This window comes from Oryx dammah, unplaced genomic scaffold (genome assembly GCF_014754425.2).
Source record: "Oryx dammah isolate SB20612 unplaced genomic scaffold, SCBI_Odam_1.1 HiC_scaffold_1, whole genome shotgun sequence".
NCBI lineage: Eukaryota > Metazoa > Chordata > Mammalia > Artiodactyla > Bovidae > Oryx > Oryx dammah.
Window position 1 is genome coordinate 49,685,838 of NW_024070185.1, and position 18,753 is coordinate 49,704,590.

Genomic DNA, 18,753 nt, shown 5'->3' on the forward strand with positions numbered 1-18,753 from the left:
ATACAGTCTTATTCTTGACTAAGATTTCAAAATAAATCAAAGTATAAACATAGAGATTCCATGAATCAAGTTGCATGAATGCAAATATTTGGTAGTAAATTCTGCAGTGGGTATTTTCTAAGAATGAAGGGCAGGGCTATCCAGTCAAGTAGTACAGCTGGTACAAGACACAAATCTAAGGATGCTGTTTACACAGACTACAACATGAATATTGTATTCATTTTCTAGTGTTGCTGCAACAAATCACCACAAACTTGGTGCTTAGAGCAACAGAAATATTTCTTACTGTTCTAGAAGCCCAAAAGTCCAAAATCAACGTGCTAGTAGGGCCACACTTTCTCTAAAGGCCCTAGGGGAGAATGTTCCTTACTTTTTGCAGCTTCTAGTGCCTCCTGACATTCTAGTTCCTCACCCCAGGCATTCTGGAATGAGGCAACATAACTCAGTTTCTGTTTCCATCTTCACATGGCCTTCTTTCCCATGTTTTTAAATCTCCCTCTCTTAGAAGAATACCAATTGTTGGATGAAAGACCCTTCTCAAATCCAAAACAATCTCATCTCTAGCAACACGACTAAATTACATCTGCAAGGACCCCGTTTTCAAATAATGTCACATTGACAGGTACTTGGGTTAGGACATGGATATGTCTTTAGGGGAGACACAATACAACTCCCTATAAGTATGTAAGTTTCTTATGCTTTCAAATTAGAATTTACTAGATTACAAATCTAGTTTACAATTTCAATTTACTAGATTACAAACCTAGTAAAGATTTTTTTTAATGGGATTTCCTAGTAAGCAGGGATTGATTTAGTTCAATGACCTCATTTATGACAGCTCAAAAGGAGCTTCGGAGTATAATCTGGGGCCTAGGAAGAACCAATGTGAGTTGCTTCTACCCTTTTAAGTGGTAAACACTGAACATCCTTCTGGTTTTAAGTCTGCTTTCAACCAGAAAATAAACTGGCAACCACAGCTATCAAGTCAAAAAGACATCTAAATGTTAATAATAATGATTTTCATTAAGTGTCCCCCCCACCACTCCAACCCAGAAAAGCATTCAGTGATTCATAGCTTATTCCTTCAAAGGCAATACATTTTTACCTAATCAAGGAAAGCCTTTTGGAAGCATACATGCCCAAATTTTCCTTAATGGCAATGCAAGAGAAGAGCCCAAATGATGAACTGTGTACACTTTAAAGTGAAAACTCACACCACAGAAATGCCCAATATCAAATAAATCAATGCAAGCAATCAATCATCGGAATGAAAGCCTATGGTTAGCAGGTGTAAATGCCACTGTGATCTCTACAATTATAAGAAAAAATCCTGATTCTAGACATGAACAACTCACTGTGGTTACATACAAATCAACCTCAATAGCATGAACTAAATGGAAACATAATTGGAGTTAAACGTTTACAGCTCCTTCATTTATCTTTCAAAAATAGAGGAGAGCTAAAGGAATTTTCCCACTAGTAATTAGATGCTTTTTCCCCTAAAAACCTTTCACTAGCTGTTTCAAACACCACAAACACTGCCTTCCGTTCAAATCACAACATTTTAGTGAGAACGAAAAACAATATAAGGGTAACAAAATGGTTCTTTAGATAGAAAAATGTCCAAGTTTAAGCCCGAGTTGTAAGTCCTTCACACCTAATAGAAATAAGAAGTCATTTAGTGGTCAAGAGGAACTTGTCAATAACATGGATTGTCAATCAATGACTCTGATCAATTGTGATGGGTCATTCCCACTTTTTACTTATGAAAATTTGGGCTGTTAGGGCTATTCTGGACTGACCCGTGTGGTAATCTTTATGTAGGTATTTACTCCTCTTGGATTAGAGCGAAACATCAGCATGCTGGACTGAAGTGCTATCATCAATTAAACTGACCCTGTGGTTCTGCATAATTGACTACAAAGGCTGTTGACAATATAATCAATTAGAATTTCAGCTGATAAATCACACTTGAGGTTTTGGGGGGTCACCAATACTACCTGAATACTACTTCAGGTGGAAGACTGACAAGAATTGACATTTTAACTTCACATTATAATATAAGCAATCAACTTGGTCAGTTAGGGAATCTATCAAGACTGGTAGTTTGACTTTATGTTGATGAGACAATTTGTTGACAAACTGAATTTTTTTCCACTTACCTCAAATGTGCTATTGCATTCACTAATGAGAATTCCTGCCTTGAAAATGAATTTCTTCCTTTGGTTTTAGGCTTCTGTTTCCCCATCAATTCATTTATGTCATTAGAGGGACATTAGGGTGGGAACTTTAGGAATTCATACTATATCTACTTGTCTGACATTGCCACCTCAAAAATATAGATTCTGGAAATCTGTCTTCTACAGTTTCAAAGCTATTCTGTTGCCTATTCAATCTCAGCTCATGGACTTTCTATTTATTCCAAGAGTAATGAAACTGTCAACAATTAATCTTCCTTTAATGGCCTCTGCAATTATTTACACAAAGAGCCAAAGTGAGTACCAGTTACTACAAAACATAAGACAGATTGAAGCCCCAAAGAGCAATTCAAATCAATGAGTCAGCACTTTAAAAATTCTCTTAAAATTGGAAGAGGGGGATGGGGGAATAGAGAGTGCTACCACTATCCGAGCACCATAAAAATGAAGGAGTGGGTGTGGAAGAGAAGATGCCAGAAAGGAAAGAATAACGGTTTGAAAATCTGTCCTTATTGAGAACTCTAAGCTGACAATTACATAGATAATAGCTGTTTTGAGCCCTCTCTTTCTCCTGGGAATACTCCGCTTGGCCCAATATTCCCTAAGAGATGGTCCTTGAGAAGTAAAATGCCTCATGGCAAGTCTCCAAACATAAAATTGTTTTCCCCTTTGAGCCTTCGGACTCCAAAATTGGCAACAGTTCAAAATTCTTTTTTTTTTTTTTTCAGTTATAATCTCGGCAAGATAAATGGTATCCAGGATAGGAAAAGATGCAACAACAGAAGTCACAAGAATTTTGTACAGGAGATAGAAGTCTTTGTCAGTTGCAAACAAAATAAATTCTGTTGTAGGTTCAGTCCAAGTAACAGTAATAATTCAAGATTACAACCACAGAATTAAAGTCCTCACAACAGAACCAGCAAAGATAAATGGTTTTAAAATAGCCACAAAAGAATGAAATGATTTAATTTGGGAAGGTATTTTTGAATTTTCCATCAACTAAAATTATGTGGTCTAGAAGAGAAAAAAATGATGTGTCAAAGTAATACTAAAATTACAAAAAGAGATAGCAAATTATTTCTGTTTTACAGTAATTTAATAAATACTTTTGGCTTTTCAGGCCACACAATCTCTGTTACAACTATTCTGCTACTGTAGCAATATATAAAAGAATGATTGTGGCTGTGTTCCAACAAAACTTTACTGACAAAAACAGCCTATGGAACAGATTTGGCCCTCTAGCTATATTATACCAACTCCTCAACTAGAATATAAACATACTTTATTGTGTATGACCATACTCTTGACATTTTTCTGTAACAATTCAGTGGATTAATTTTGTGTTTCCTATAAATCTATAAGCTTTAGCAGATAAAAGACTTTATTATGCCTTTTATTATCAGTATTATATGTAATTATTATAATGACTATATCATATAATGTATAAATTCCACCATTTGTTCATAGTAAGTGAAAGTGAAAGTCACTCAGTCATGTCCAACTCTTGCAACCCATGGACTCCTCCATGGAATTCTTGAGGCCAGAATACTGGAGTGGGTAGCCTTTCCTTTCTCCAGGGGATCTTCCCAACCCAGGAGTTGAACCAGGGTCTCCCTCATTACAGGCGGATTCTTTACCAACTGAGCTATCAGGGAAACTCTGTTCATAGTAAGCCCTCCATAAATATTTTATTTAACCTCAACTTTCCCACCAGTAAAATATCTCTAACTTCTAATCACTTTCTTCATTAATTGAGCTTCCAGAAAAGATTAATATAGTACTAATTTTTAAGGGGAGTACTTTATTTCCAATTGAGATACCATGGCCTTTGAAAGACCAATACAGTCACTGAAAATTTTTTTAAAATCTGTACTGAAACAAAAACCTGTTTGAAATCATCAGACAACTTTCCCAAAAGCCAGGACTTAACAGGTACACATACCAGAGAGAAGGAAATAGTTGAATGACAGAAAGATGACCTAATATAATCTGTTAGCTACTCTTCTACTAAAGACATTTCTATACTTTTGGTGCAGATGGGAGGCTGGGAATCTGGGAAGCAGGTCATTGCTAAGAGGTAGAAAATCCAGAAGAGCTTTGACATTCTCATAGAACTATGGAGATAAAACATAAAGTTTAGGGCTTTCACGGAAACTAGAATGTATAGAGCAAAAATTCAAAAGAAATGAATTAACAGTGAATTGAGCTCAGCACTTGACATTGTTTCACTTGAGTATTTGTTGAATTCTGACTGCATTAGGGAGAAGGCTAAGAAACCAAATAGAAAGACTCAAAAGTAAAGATAATTGTCAGCAGTCTCACAGTGATGAGGAAAAAAATAATACTAATAATAATTAGACTTGAAAATAGAGACCCTACTAAACACATTAATCTCAATGTTTAGAATTCGAGAATACTTACATTTTAGGGCTGGAAACAAATTGGAGATTGATCAAAGCTTATAAATAATATAACAGCCTCTACTTAGCTCAGTCTCTGAATAAAATTGTATTCTGATCTTATCTAAGCTCTCCATGAGAGAATAGGGTAACTATTCTCTAAAGGAAAAGTATAATTCAGAACTACTATTGTTGTTGTTGTTATTCAGTTGCTCATAACTAATATACCTTTATATAAAATAGCTAGTATTTAATAAAAATTTACCAGGTATTAAAAGGCCAAGAGAAAAAAAAAAACAGATAATTCAGATAACTCCATATGCAATTCATATATCAGAATTTTGAATCATGCACCTTAAATGTGGTTAATCTACACATAAAAATAGACAAGATGCAAAAATTCATAAGCAACTGCATGCTATACAAGAAATCAAAGATAAACCCAACAACTGAATTTTTAAAAATAAATAGATGGGCTTAATAACAAAAGGAACACATCAGAAGAGAAAGTTTGTAGTCTAGAAGGCAGAATATTAGAAGATAACCAAGCTAAAAATACAGAGCAAAAGATATAGAGTAGATGTAAAAAGAATATAAATGAGCTATGGAACATAGTGAAAAGCTCTAAGATATGTGTAATTGGAAATACAAAATATAAGGAGAGAGAATAAGAAGCAGAAGCATATTTGAAGAAATAGTAAACAGGAATAGTCCAGAACTTGTGAAAAAATTAAGACACAGATTTGAAGAATGAAATTCCAAAAAGGATAAATGAGGAAAAAATCACAACTAGGGATACCATAATAAAACTCTTGGAAATCACATACAGGAGAAAAAGTTGCCACAGTAAAAAGACATATTACCTTCAAAGAAAAAAAATAGTAAAGTTGACAGTGATCTCTTATGAAAAACAAAGGAGGTAGAACATAATTTAATGGTATCTTTTAAATGTTGAAAGAAAATAATTACTGGCATAGAGGCTCTACTTTTTGGAAAAATACTGTTTAATGAATAGTGAAGTGAATAAAAAACTTGCAGGACATAAGGGAAGCAAATAGTAATATCTGATATAATTTTGTCCCTGGAAATAATTGTATTTGTAGAATTTTGCTTATAAATTAAACATTCTAATTGAAAGGTTTAGATTGTAAGACTAAGGTAGTAAAGAAAATATGATTATATTCTGTTTATAATAGAAAAACCTTAGATATATGAAAACAGAATGACTGAAAGTAAAATGAAAAAAGACATGCCATGCTATATGCTTTTGCTAACACTACACAAAAGAAAGTCAGTGTAACTATACTAATATCAGTTAACATAGACTTTGATGTAAGAAGCAGTACTAAAGAAATGGAGAAGTATTTTATAATGGTAAAAGGCCAAGTCTAAGGAAGTTCAAAATGCTAAATTTATATGCACTATTGCAGGTAGGTTAATGGCAACTCACTCCAGTACTCTTGCCTGGAGAATCCCATGGAGGGAGGAGCCTTGTAGGCTACAGTCCATGGGGTCACAACTGAGTGACTTCACTTTCACTTTCTTTACCACTAGCGCCATCTGGGAAGCCCAAATATATATCTATAATATATACATAAAACAAAAAAAAATGGCATAACTATAAGGAAGAGAAACACAATCATAGTGGAAAATTTTAATTCTCCTTTCTTAATAACTGAGAAATCAAGTAGACCTAAAATCGTCAGGATATAGAAGATATGAACAATTTAAATTCAGCTAATTAACATGTATGGGCATCTATGGGATGCTTCACACAGGTGCACACTTATTTTGTGAACTGAACTTGACCATATGTTGGTCTACAAAGCAAGTCTAGCCAAATTTTAAAAGATTAATAAAAGAATATGTATTATGTTCCCTGACCACAGAGATATTAAGCTAGAAAGAAATAAAAAGATAACTAGAAAATATCCAAATAGATTTCTAAGTAATTTCTAAGTAATCCATGGTCAAAGAAGCAATTACAAGAAAAATTATAAAATATTTTAACTGAATAATAGTGACCAGTTCAGTTCAGTTCAGTCGCTCAGCCATGTCCGACTCTTTGTGACCCCATGAATTGCAGCACGCCAGGCCTCCCTGTCCATCACCAACTCTCGGAGTTCACTCAGACTCATGTCCATTGAGTCGCTGATGCCATCCAACCATCTCATCCTCTGTCATCCCTTTCTCCTCCTGCCCCCAATCCCTCCCAGCATCAGAGTCTTTTCCAATGAATCAACTCTTCGCATGAGGTGGCCAAAGTATTGGAGTTTCAGCTTCAACATCAGTCCTTCCAATGAACACCCAGGACTGATCTCCTTTAGAATGGACTGGCTGGATCTCCTTGCAGTCCAAGGGACTCTCAAGAGCCTTCTCCAACACCACAGTTCAAAAGCATCAATTCTTCAGGACTCAGCTTTCTTCACAGTCCAACTCTCACATCCATACATGACCACAGGAAAAACCATAACCTTGACTAGACGGACCTTTGTTGGCAAAGTAATGTCTCTGCTTTTGAATATGCTGTCTAGGTTGGTCATAACTTTCCTTCCAAGGAGTAAGCGTCTTTTAATTTCATGGTTGCAATCACCATCTGCCATGATTTTGGAGCCCTCTGACACTGTTTCCACTGTTTCCCCATCTATTTCCTATATCACATATCAGAATTAGTGGGATGCAACAAAAGCATAGCTTAGAAGGGAGTTTGTATTAAACGCATGGATTAGATAAGAAACACTAAAAATGAATTATCTAAATAGCAAGTCTCCAAAGTTAGAACTATACAGTAAATAAAATCCAAATAACATAGGAGGCATTAAGTAATGAAGATAAGAGTAAAAATAATAAAATAGAAAACAAATGTACAATATAGAAAAATCAATGAAGTCAATTATTTGACTTTGGAAAGACTTACAAAATTAACAAATCTATAGTAATACCGATCAAGAGAAAAGAAGGCAGGAGTTACCATTACCCAAAATGAAAGAGCCTACAGATGGTTTCAGCAGTAAATTCTTCTAACTATAGAAGGTAGAAATAATATCAATCCTACAGAATTCTTCTAACAAAGAGAAAAACAGTGGTCACTTCCCAATTCATTCTATTAAACTAATATAATAAAACTTGGTAAGTATGCAATAAAGGATAACTATAGGCAAATTTTTTCTCATAAATACAAATTTAGAAATACTAAACAATATATCAGCAAATTGGATCCAGTCATACATTAAAATAATGATTAAGTTGTAATTATTCCATAAATGTTAAGACTTTTTAAATTAGTTTTTATTGGAGTATACTTGCTTTGCAATGTTTTAGTTTTTGCTGTACAGAAAACTGAATCAGCCATACATAAATGATATATCACCTCCCTTTTGGACTTCCTTCCCATTCAGGTCACCACAGTGCATTAAGCAGAGTTCCCTGTGCTATGCAGTATATTCTCATGAGTTATCTATTTTATACATATTATCAATAGTGTGTACTATCAATCCTAATCAACCAATTCCTCCCACTCCCCCATAAATGTAAAATTGATTTAATCTTCAAAAAAAAAGAACCAATGTATTTCACCATATAAATCAATATATTAGACAAACTTGGACATCTCAAACATTGCAAGAAAAATGCACGTGATAAAATTCAACAACCATTCAGAGTTTTTAAATTAGCAATTAAAAATAAAAGAGAACTTCCTTAGTCTGATTTTTTAATTTAAAACAGCTTTAACCATAATATATTTACAAAAAGATTAAAACATTTATGAAGATTGGGAATGAGACAAACATGACGTTGTACTAAGTCGCTCCAGTCATGTCCAACTCTTTGCAATCCTCTGGGCTGTAGCCCGCCAGGCTCCTCTGTCCATGGGATTCTCCAAGCAAGAATACTGGAGTGGGCTTCCATGCCCTTCTCTAGGGGACCTTCCCGACCTAAGGGTCAAATCCTCATCTCTTATGTCTCTTGCACTGGCAGGTGGGTTCTTTCCCACTAGAGCCACCTGGGAAGCCCAAAAGATGATCTCAGTGACTGCTTTTATTCGAGATTTTACTGCAAGAGCTCTGTCTGGACAAGTTGACACTTACCACTCAACCTTCACCCACCTTCAGCCTACTGCCTGAGATTCAGATGTCATGACTGGAGCTCTGGAAGCTCTTTTAGACAAAGGCCACACTGTAGTAATAGGAAGCAGAAACACTGAAGGAGTCTGTGTGTAAGTCATATTGTTATCACACAAGTCTGACTTGTGTAACTCTGGACTTGCTTTATATGAAAAGAAATTAAATATCTATCTTTTGTAGGTCATTGCTGTTCAGGGTTCACTATTATGTGTGGCAAACATAATCCTAACTGATACAGCCACTTGTGAAGAAAATAGTTCAAGATATCTATGACCAAGCTTTAAAAAAATTATTTCTAACCAAGACTGGTGGGCAGCACAGGTTTCTTATCTTACTACATTGTTTTTTTATAGTGCTAAACTCCAGAAAGAGACATAGGCAAAATGTCCCATAGATTCCCCTTGCCACACACATATATTAAACCAGTATGTAAGATCATCAAGAATGGAACTGAAATGATCATATTTAAATGATTCTATTTATCTTTAAAATGTTTCCCTTGCAGAAGCAAGGAGGCTCCAGATGGGACCCTTTCCTAGCAATTCAAGTCCCACAAGTGATTACCTCTGCCATAGGATATATAGAATAAATAAAGGTTAAAAGATCATAAAAATGAGACCATATGTCCAAACATACTGCCTGTGCTTTTGGCAGGGAGAATATAAGTGTTAAGACAGATATCATATTCTGCTTGCCAGGGAATTATATAAAAAACAGAATAAAATAGCTCGTATCATTTGAGTTGGGCTTGACAGCAGTGCCCCTGAACCTTGAAGAGTAGATTTGGCCAATTCACCAAAATACCTTTCTATCTCTACTCTTACTCCTTTTCCCCCCAAGGGCCAGAAAGAGAAAAGTTCTAAACCCTTAAAAGCAAACTAGTATTTATCTACAAGCATAAAATTCTAAAGTCTCTCACAAATATAATACATAAAATTGCTTTCTATCTACCCCGATGAGCTGTTTTTCTAAAATAATCCTTGGTCCCCATGGAGCATGATCCAAGGGATTCTATCCGATCTAAAAATATCTTTTCATAGCTCTTACTTTTGGGCTCGTCATCAGCCAGGGTCATTGCTTCATATAGTTCTGAAAGCACCCTGTGTGATGTATCCCAATCTGGCAGATCAACTGGACCAAAATAGAACTTATCCAACCAGTTCCTGATAGAAGATGTATTTACTGGCTTTCTAAACCAAAGCATTAGTGGTAGAGCTTACGTGAGAGAATGTAGATTTCCTAAGGATTTAGAGTAGGAAAAAGAAGAGTCAGAAAATTTTGAGGCCAGAAATGTAGTGGAAAATAGAATGTCACTTTGGAGTCCTGTCTCTCAACAAGTAAAGGGCCAGAGCAGAAATTACTTTTGAAAATGGGTGGATGTGCAGTAATAGGAATATTTCAGTAGGGTAATAGTGACATGGAACAACAGACTGGTTCCAAACAGGAAAAGGAGTACATCAAGGCTGTATACTGTCCTGCTGCTTATTTAACTTCAATGCAGAGTACATCATGAGAAACACTGGGCTGGAGGAAGCACAAGCTGGAATCAAGATTGCCGGGAGAAATATCAATAACCTCAGATATGCAGATGACACCACCTTTACGGCAGAAAATGAAGAACTAAAGAGCCTCTTGATGAAAGTGAAAGAGGAGAGTGACAAAGTTGGCTTAAAGCTCAACATTCAGAAAACAAAGATCACGGCATCTGGTCCCATCACTTCATGACAAACAGATGGGGAAACAGTGGAAACAATGGCTGACTTTATTTTGGGGGGCTCCAAAATCACTGCAGATGGTGATTGCAGCCATGAAATTAAAAGATGCTTACTCCTTGGAAGGAAAGTTATGACCAACCTAGACAGAATATTAAAAAGCAGAGACATTACTTTGCAAACAAAGGTCTGCCGAGTCAAGGCTATGGTTTTTCCAGTGGTCATGTATGGATGTGAGAATTGGACTATAAAGAAAGCTGAGTGCAGAAAAATTGATGCCTTTGAACTGTGGTGTTGGAGAAGACTCTTGAGAGTCCCTTGGACTGCAAGGAGATCCAACCAGTCCATCCTAAAGGAGATCAGTCCTGGGTGTTCATTGGAAGGACTGATGTTGAAGCTGAAACTCCAATACTTTGGCCACCTGATGCAAAGAGCTGACTCATTTGAAAAGACCCTGATGCTGGGAAAGATTGAGGGCAGGAGGAGAAGGGGACGACAGAGGATGAGATGGTTGGATGGCATCACCGACTCGATGAACTTGGGTTTGGGTAGACTCTGGGAGTTGGTGGTGGACAGGGAGGCCTGGTGTGCAGTGGTTCATGGGGTCGGGGTCACAAAGAGTCGGACACAACTGAGCGACTGAACTGAACTGAACTGAAAGAAGTAATTCACTTTCAGTAATAACCGACAGAATCAAACAAGAGGAAATTGGCATAATATCAAGAGAATTATCAAGGAAGCCCTGAAGCTTCAACAACTTACCTTGCTATAACTCTCATCTCAATGATGGCATTTGAATGTCAGATGAAAGATGTTCATGAATCAGTGCTGATTTTTAACTCACAGTCTCTTGGGAGACTCTAATTTGAAAGGAGATCAGCATCTTCACTGAAGACTTCATCTTCTAAAAAAGTCAAATATTTCAAGAACACCTATCAAGCTAAAACTGATTCCATTAAAAAAAAAATAGGATATACCTACTCTAGACAGCTTCTCTTCAGCATTCATAATCAGAGAAAAAGCTCTATCACCAGAGAATATTCTCTTAATACTGCCAGAAAAAATAAATATTCTACTAATTAAATAGTTTGTAACTTACTCTTTTGAAATTGGTTCTAAGACTCTGATTATTAATTAGTTATAGGGCTATTTTTCTTGTAAATCTTTTTGTGATCCAACAATTCGTGATTGCGTATAATGGTTAGTTTGGGGTCTTAAATTTACGAGTCCTACATCAGTCCCTGGATCATCTGCCTTTGCCTTGTGGTATACAGTTGGTACAATTTATCCAAAATCCAGTGATGCAGTTTGGAGACAGTTGTTGTTATTTAGTCGCTAAGTCATGTCCAACTCTTTTGTGACCCCACAGACTGTAGCCCACCAGGCTCCTCTGTCCAGGAATTTTCCGGGCAAGGATACTGGAGTGGGTTGCCATTTCCTTCTCCAGGGGATCTTACTGACCCAGAGATCAAACCCCATCTCCTGCATCGGCAGGCGGGTTCTTTACCACTGAGCGGAGACAATTTCTTAAATTATTTTTATGGTGAAAGTAATACATGTGAGGGTATAAAACATAAGTTAAAATTTATTCCCCAATATCTAATCCATTCTCTAGGAATAATTATTATTAATAAATTCTATCTCTAGATTTTCTGGAAGTTTCCAGTATAACTTAAATAATATATATGTGCCCTTATATCTTGATTTGCGATCTTGAATACTATCTATTGACAGTCCTTTAAAAGATAAAACATTTAGAATATTAACACTATTTCTTTACTTCCCAATTTTGGTTTATAGTTAATGTTCGAACTTAAACAATAAATTTGGACTTGTTCAGTAAGCTTACATGGGACCTACTAATTCCCCACTTTGGAAAGACTAAGATTTCAGCACTCAAACTTTATTCAACCAGTCTTCCCTCTTCCCTTTCTCCAGGGTTGTTACTTATAATATTATTTTTAAATTGTCAAGATTCACAATGTTTATATCTGTTCTGCAGTGATAATTGTCTTCTGTGCTTTGTACATTATAAATCAAAAAATTAAAAACTAACATCATTTACAGCATTATGATTATATATGTATTCCATATATATCTACACTCAAACATACATATAATAATATAAGTTGCAATCAGTAAGTAAAAAGCTAAAATATTTGAAATATGTGGTATTGCCACAGAATCCAAGATATACATCAAAATAACAGAAGACAAAATTAAACCCAAATGTGCTTAATACATTTTAAACATATTATTACATATGTCTATATATAGTAGTATGCAAAATGGCACAATTTTACTTCTGGGTAGTTTTTCAAAGAAAACAAAAAAACTAATTTGAAAATATATATGCACCCCTATGTTCACTGAAGTATTATCCACAATATCCAAGAAGTGAAAGCAACCTAAAGGCCCTTCGATAGATAAACAGGTAAGATGTGGTATATATACAATGGAATAAAAGGGAATGAAATCTTCTCATTTCAACAACACAGATAGACCTAGAGGCTATTATGCCAAGTAAAATAAGTCAGAGAAAGACAGATGCTATATAATTTCACTTATATGTGGAATCTAAAAAACAATAAGCATAACAAATAGAAACATAGTCAGAGATACAAACAGATGATTGCTGGAGTGGGGAGTGAGTGAAACAGGTGAGGGAAATTAGGAGTTACAAATTTCCAGTTGCAAAATAAATGAGTCCCAGGATAAAAAAAAGTACACAGTGAGGGATACAATCAATAACAAGGTAATATCTTGGCATGGTGACTGACAGATGGTTACCAGACTTAGCAGAGTGACTGATCATTTTGTAATGTATAGAATTACTGAATCACTATGTTGTACACCAGGAAATAACATAATATGGTAGGCCAATCATACCTCAAGAAAAACCAACCAAACAAATAGACAAACTCATAGAAAAAGAGATCAGATTTGTGATTACCAGAGGCAGTGGTGGGCGGAAGTAGGAACTGGATGAAGGTGATCAAAAGATACAAACTTCCAATTATAAAATAAATATTAGGGTTGTAATATACAACATGATTAATAGAATTAACCATGCTGTATGTTAGATATGAAAGTTGTTAAGAATAAATCCTGAGTCCTCATCACAAGGAAAATATATATATATTTTTAATTTTGTATCTATATGAGATGATGAATGTTCATTAAACTTAAAGTGGTAATCATCATCTCATGATGTGTATAAGTCAAATTATTATGCTTTACACCTTAAACTCATACAGTTGTTGTTGTTGTTTAGTTGCTAAGTAGTGTCTGACTATTTGCGACCCTATGGACTGTAGCCTGCCAGGTTTCTCCGTCCATGGGATTTCCCAGGCGAGAATACTGGAGTGGGTTGCCATTTCCTTCTCCAAAACTTATACAGCACTGTATGTCACCAATGGCACCCCACTCCAGTACTCTTGCCTGGAAAATCCCATGAACGGAGGAGCCTGGTGGGCTGTAGTCCATGGGATCGCTAAGAGTCGGACACACCTGAGCGACTTCACTTTCACTTTCATGCATTGGAGAAGGAAATGGCAACCCACTCCAGTATTCTTGCCTGGAGAATCCCAGGGACGGGGCAGCCTTAGTGGTCTGCCGTCTATGGGGTCGCACAGAGTCGGACATGACTGAAGCGACTTAGCAGCAGCAGCAGCAGCAAGTATAATTTCAAATATGTGAGGCAAAATACTATACACAGTTTTGAAACCAGCTAACCATTAACAAGGGCCTCCCTGGTGGCTCAGATGGGGAAGTGTCTGCCTGCAATATAGGAAAACTAGGTTTAATCCCTGTGTTGGGAAGATCCCCTGGAGGAGCCCAGGCAATCCATTCACGTATTCGAAAATCCCATGGATAGAGGAGCCTGGCAGGCTACAGACCGTGGGGTCGCATAGAGTCAGACACCGTTGAGCAACTAACACACACAGAAACAATCATTAACAAAACCACTTAATTACAAGCCTACATCATATGAAAGTGAAATCCAACTAGGTTAAAACAGAGATGTGAAAAATAAAAATGAAGAATTATTTTGACATGTAAAATCATAGATAAATCTCAACCGTATTAGTTAAGAAAATTAAGTTGTATAATAATGCAAACATTTACATAAAATTGAAAATTCCAATAATATTTATTTTTATATTTTTTTATTTTTTATTTTTATATATTTTATATTTATGGACAAGAAAAATGCACATAAATTTCAGGAAAGAGATTGTATGTAAATTGGGGAAAGACTAGAATCAAAGAGTACAAAGAGGAATCCAGCTGCCCTCAAAAGAAGGACATCTGAAACAAATTCATTGGAATGTTATTGGAGACAGATTTGACAAGAGTCCATAGTGTCTACACAAGGTGTTCATCATAATCCATGTATTGCTTTTAATTTGTGTAATAGTTCAAATAATAAATACTATGCAAATATAGTGATAAAAATAGCTAGTTTTAATTAAGCCTTTCAGTGTATCTATTAGTATTTTATTTTAACTACATTTTGTCACTGTCTACCATTTAAAATAAAAACTTTACAACAAATTCTTAAATGATGAAATTATAAAATAGAGATTAATTTGCACAAGTGTGCATAGTCTCTTGATGGCTATCTGGTGTCTGAATCTACATTATTAAACATTCTGTCAAATAACCTCTCTATGAAATATTCAAGGAAAGTTTTTCTAAACATGACACAAAACTCAAGAACTGTGAATGAAAGATTAATATATTTTGACTGTGTAAAAACTTAAATTCTGTATGGCAATATTATGCTTCCCTGGACTGGAATGTAAAAGTAGGAAGTCAAGAAACACCTGGAGTAACAGGCAAATTTGGCCTTGGAATGCGGAATGAAGCAGGGCAAAGACTAATAGAGTTTTGCCAAGAAAATGCACTGGTCATAGCAAACACCCTCTTCCAGCAACACAAGAGAAGACTCTATACATGGACATCATCAGATGGTCAACACCGAAATCAGATTGATTATATTCTTTGCAGCCAAAGATGGAGAAGCTCTATACAGTCAAGAAAAACAAGACCAGGAGCTGACTGTGGCTCAGATCATGAACTCCTTATTACCAAATTCAGACTCAAATTGAAGAAAATAGGGAAAACTGCTAGACCATTCAGGTACGATCTAAATCAAATCCCTTATGATTATACAGTGGAAGTGAGAAATAGATTTAAGGGCCTAGATCTGATAGATAGAGTGCCTGATGAACTATGGAATGAAGTTCGTGACATTGTACAGGAGACAGGGATCAAGACCATCCCCATGGGAAAAAAAAATGCAAAAAGGCAAAATGGCTGTCTGGGGAGGCCTTACAAATAGCTGTGAAAAGAAGAGAGGCGAAAAGCAAAGGAGAAAAGGAAAGATATAAGCATCTGAATGCAGAGTTCCAAACAATCGCAAGAAGAGATAAGAAAGCCTTCTTCAGTGATCAATGCAAAGAAATAGAGGAAAACAACAGAATGGGAAAGACTAGAGATCTCTTTAAGAAAATTAGAGATACCAAGGGAACATTTCATGCAAAGATGGGCTTGATAAAGGACAGAAATGGTATGGACCTAACAGAAGCAGAAGATACTAAGAAGAGGTGGCAAGAATACACGGAAGAACTGTACAAAAAGATCTTCACGACCCAGATAATCTGATGTGATCACTAATCTACAGCCAGACATCTTGGAATGTGAGTGGGCCTTAGAAAGCATCACTACGAACAAAGCTAGTGGAGGTGATGGAATTCCAGTTGAGCTATTTCAAATCCTGAAAGATGATGCTGTGAAAGGGCTGCACTCAATATGCCAGCAAATTTGGAAAACTCAGCAGTGGCCACAGGACTGGAAAAGGTCAGTTTTCATTCCAATTCCAAAGAAAGGCAATGCCAAAGAATGCTCAAACTACCACACAATTGCACTCATCTCACACGCTAGTAAAGTAATGCTCAAAATTCTCCAAGCCAGGCTTCAGCAATACGTGAACCGTGAACTCCCTGATGTTCAAGCTGGTTTTAGAAAAGGCAGAGGAACCAGAGATCAAATTGCCACCATCCCCGGGATCAGGAAAAAGCAAGAGAGTTCCAGAAACACATCTCTTTCTGCTTTATTGATTATGCCAAAGCCTTTGACTGTGTGGATCACAATAAACTGTGGAAAATTCTGAAAGAGATGGGAATACCAGACCACCTAACCTGCCTCTTGAGAAATGTGTATGCAGGTCAGGAAGCAAGAGTTAGAACTGGACATGGAACAACAGACTGGTTCCAAATAGGAAAAGGAGTATGTCAAGACTGTATATTGTCACCCTGCTTATTTAACTTATATGCAGAGTACATCATGAGAAACGCTGGACTGGAAGAAACACAAGCTGGAATTAAGATTGCCGGGAGAAATATCAATAACCTCAGATATGCAGATGACACCACTCTTATGGAAGAAAGTGAAGAGGAGCTAAAAAGCCTCTTGATGAAAGTGAAAGAGGAAAGTGAAAAAGTTGGCTTAAAGCTCAACATTCAGAAAATGAAGATCATGGCATCCGGTCCCATCACTTCATAGGAAATAGATGGGGAAGAGTGGAAACAGTGGAAACAGTGTCAGACTTTATTTTGGGGGGCTCCAAAATCACTGCAGATGGTGACTGCAGCCATGAAATTAAAAGACACTTACTCCTTGGAAGAAAAGTTATGAGCAACCTAGATAGCATATTGAAAAGCAGAGACATTACTTTGCCGACTAAGGTCCATCTAGTCAAGGCTATGGTTTCTCCAGTGGTCATGTATGGATGTGAGAGTTGGACTGTGAAGAAGGCTGAGCGCCGAAGAATTGATGCATTTGAACTGTGGTGTAGGAGAAGACTCTTGAGAGTCCCTTGGACTGCAAGAAGATCCAACCAGTCCATTCTGAAGATCAACCCTGGGATTTCTTTGGAAGGAATGATGCTAAAGCTGAAACTCCAGTACTTTGGCCACCTCATGCGAAGAGTTTACTCATTGGAAAAGACTCTGATGCTGAGAGGGATTGGGGGCAGGAGGAGAAGGGGACGACAGAGGATTAGATGGCTGGATGGCATCACTGACTCGATGGACATGAGTCTGAGTGAACTCCGGGAGTTGGTGATGGACAGGGAGGCCTGGCGTGCTGCGATTCATGGGGTCGCAGAGTCGGACACGACTGAGCAACTGAACTGAACTGAACTGGTGGCTCAGTGGTAAAGAACCCACCTGCCAATGCAGGAGACCCGATTTGATCCCTGGTCAGGAAGATACCCTAGAGAAGGATACAGCAACCCATTCCAGTATTCTCGCTTGGGAAATCCCATGGACAGACGAGCCTGGAGAGGCCACAGTCCATGGCGTCACAAAAAGAATCAGACACAACTTAGCGACTAAACAATATCAATGCCAAAATTACCACAAACAACTGACTAAAGGAAAGAGTATCCTTTTTTAAAAAAAAGTCAACTGTGTCAAGGTATATAGTTGCTCAGTTGCTCAGTCGTGTCCAACTCTTTGCGACCCCATGGACTGCAGCACGTCAAGTTTCCCTGTCCTTCACCATCTCCTGGAGTTTGCTTAGACACACTTGCATTGAGTCGGTAATGAGGTATATAGTTCATGCTCCATTCTGAGTGTATGTCTGATGGCTTTTGTTGGCTGTAAACCTTATAACCACCACCATATTCAAGATGATTCCATTATTCAGGAAAGTTTTCTTTTGCTCATTTTCAATTAATTATTCCCTTATCCTGACATTAGCCCTTTACCCTGAATCCAAGCAACTAATCTGCTTTCTGTTACTGAAATGAGACTAATCTTTTGTAGAAGTACATGTAAATGGAATCATACGGTATATACTCTGTTGTCTGACTTTTTAACTTCATGTTTTTGAGATTCATCCATGTTGTTGTATGTATCAGTAGTTCATTTCTTTTTATTGCAGATAGTATTTTGCTATTATATCATAATTTAATCTATCTTGATCATAAACAATTTGGGTTGTTTTGAAGTTTTTAGCTATTATAAAGAAATCCATTAGAAATACTCCTATATAAGTCTTTGTGTAGACATAGTCATTGTTGTGACTCTTTAAAAATTTGAATTTCTATATGCCAAAATTGGGCTTCCCTGGTGGCTCAGTGGTAAAGAACCCACCTGCCAGTGCAGGAGAAGCAGGTTTGATCCCTGGTTCAGGAAGATCCCATAGAGAAGGACAAAGCAACCCACTCCAGTATTCTTATTTGGGAAATCCCATGGACAGAAGAGCCTGGAAGGGCTACAGTCCATGAGGTCACAAAAAGTGTAGATAC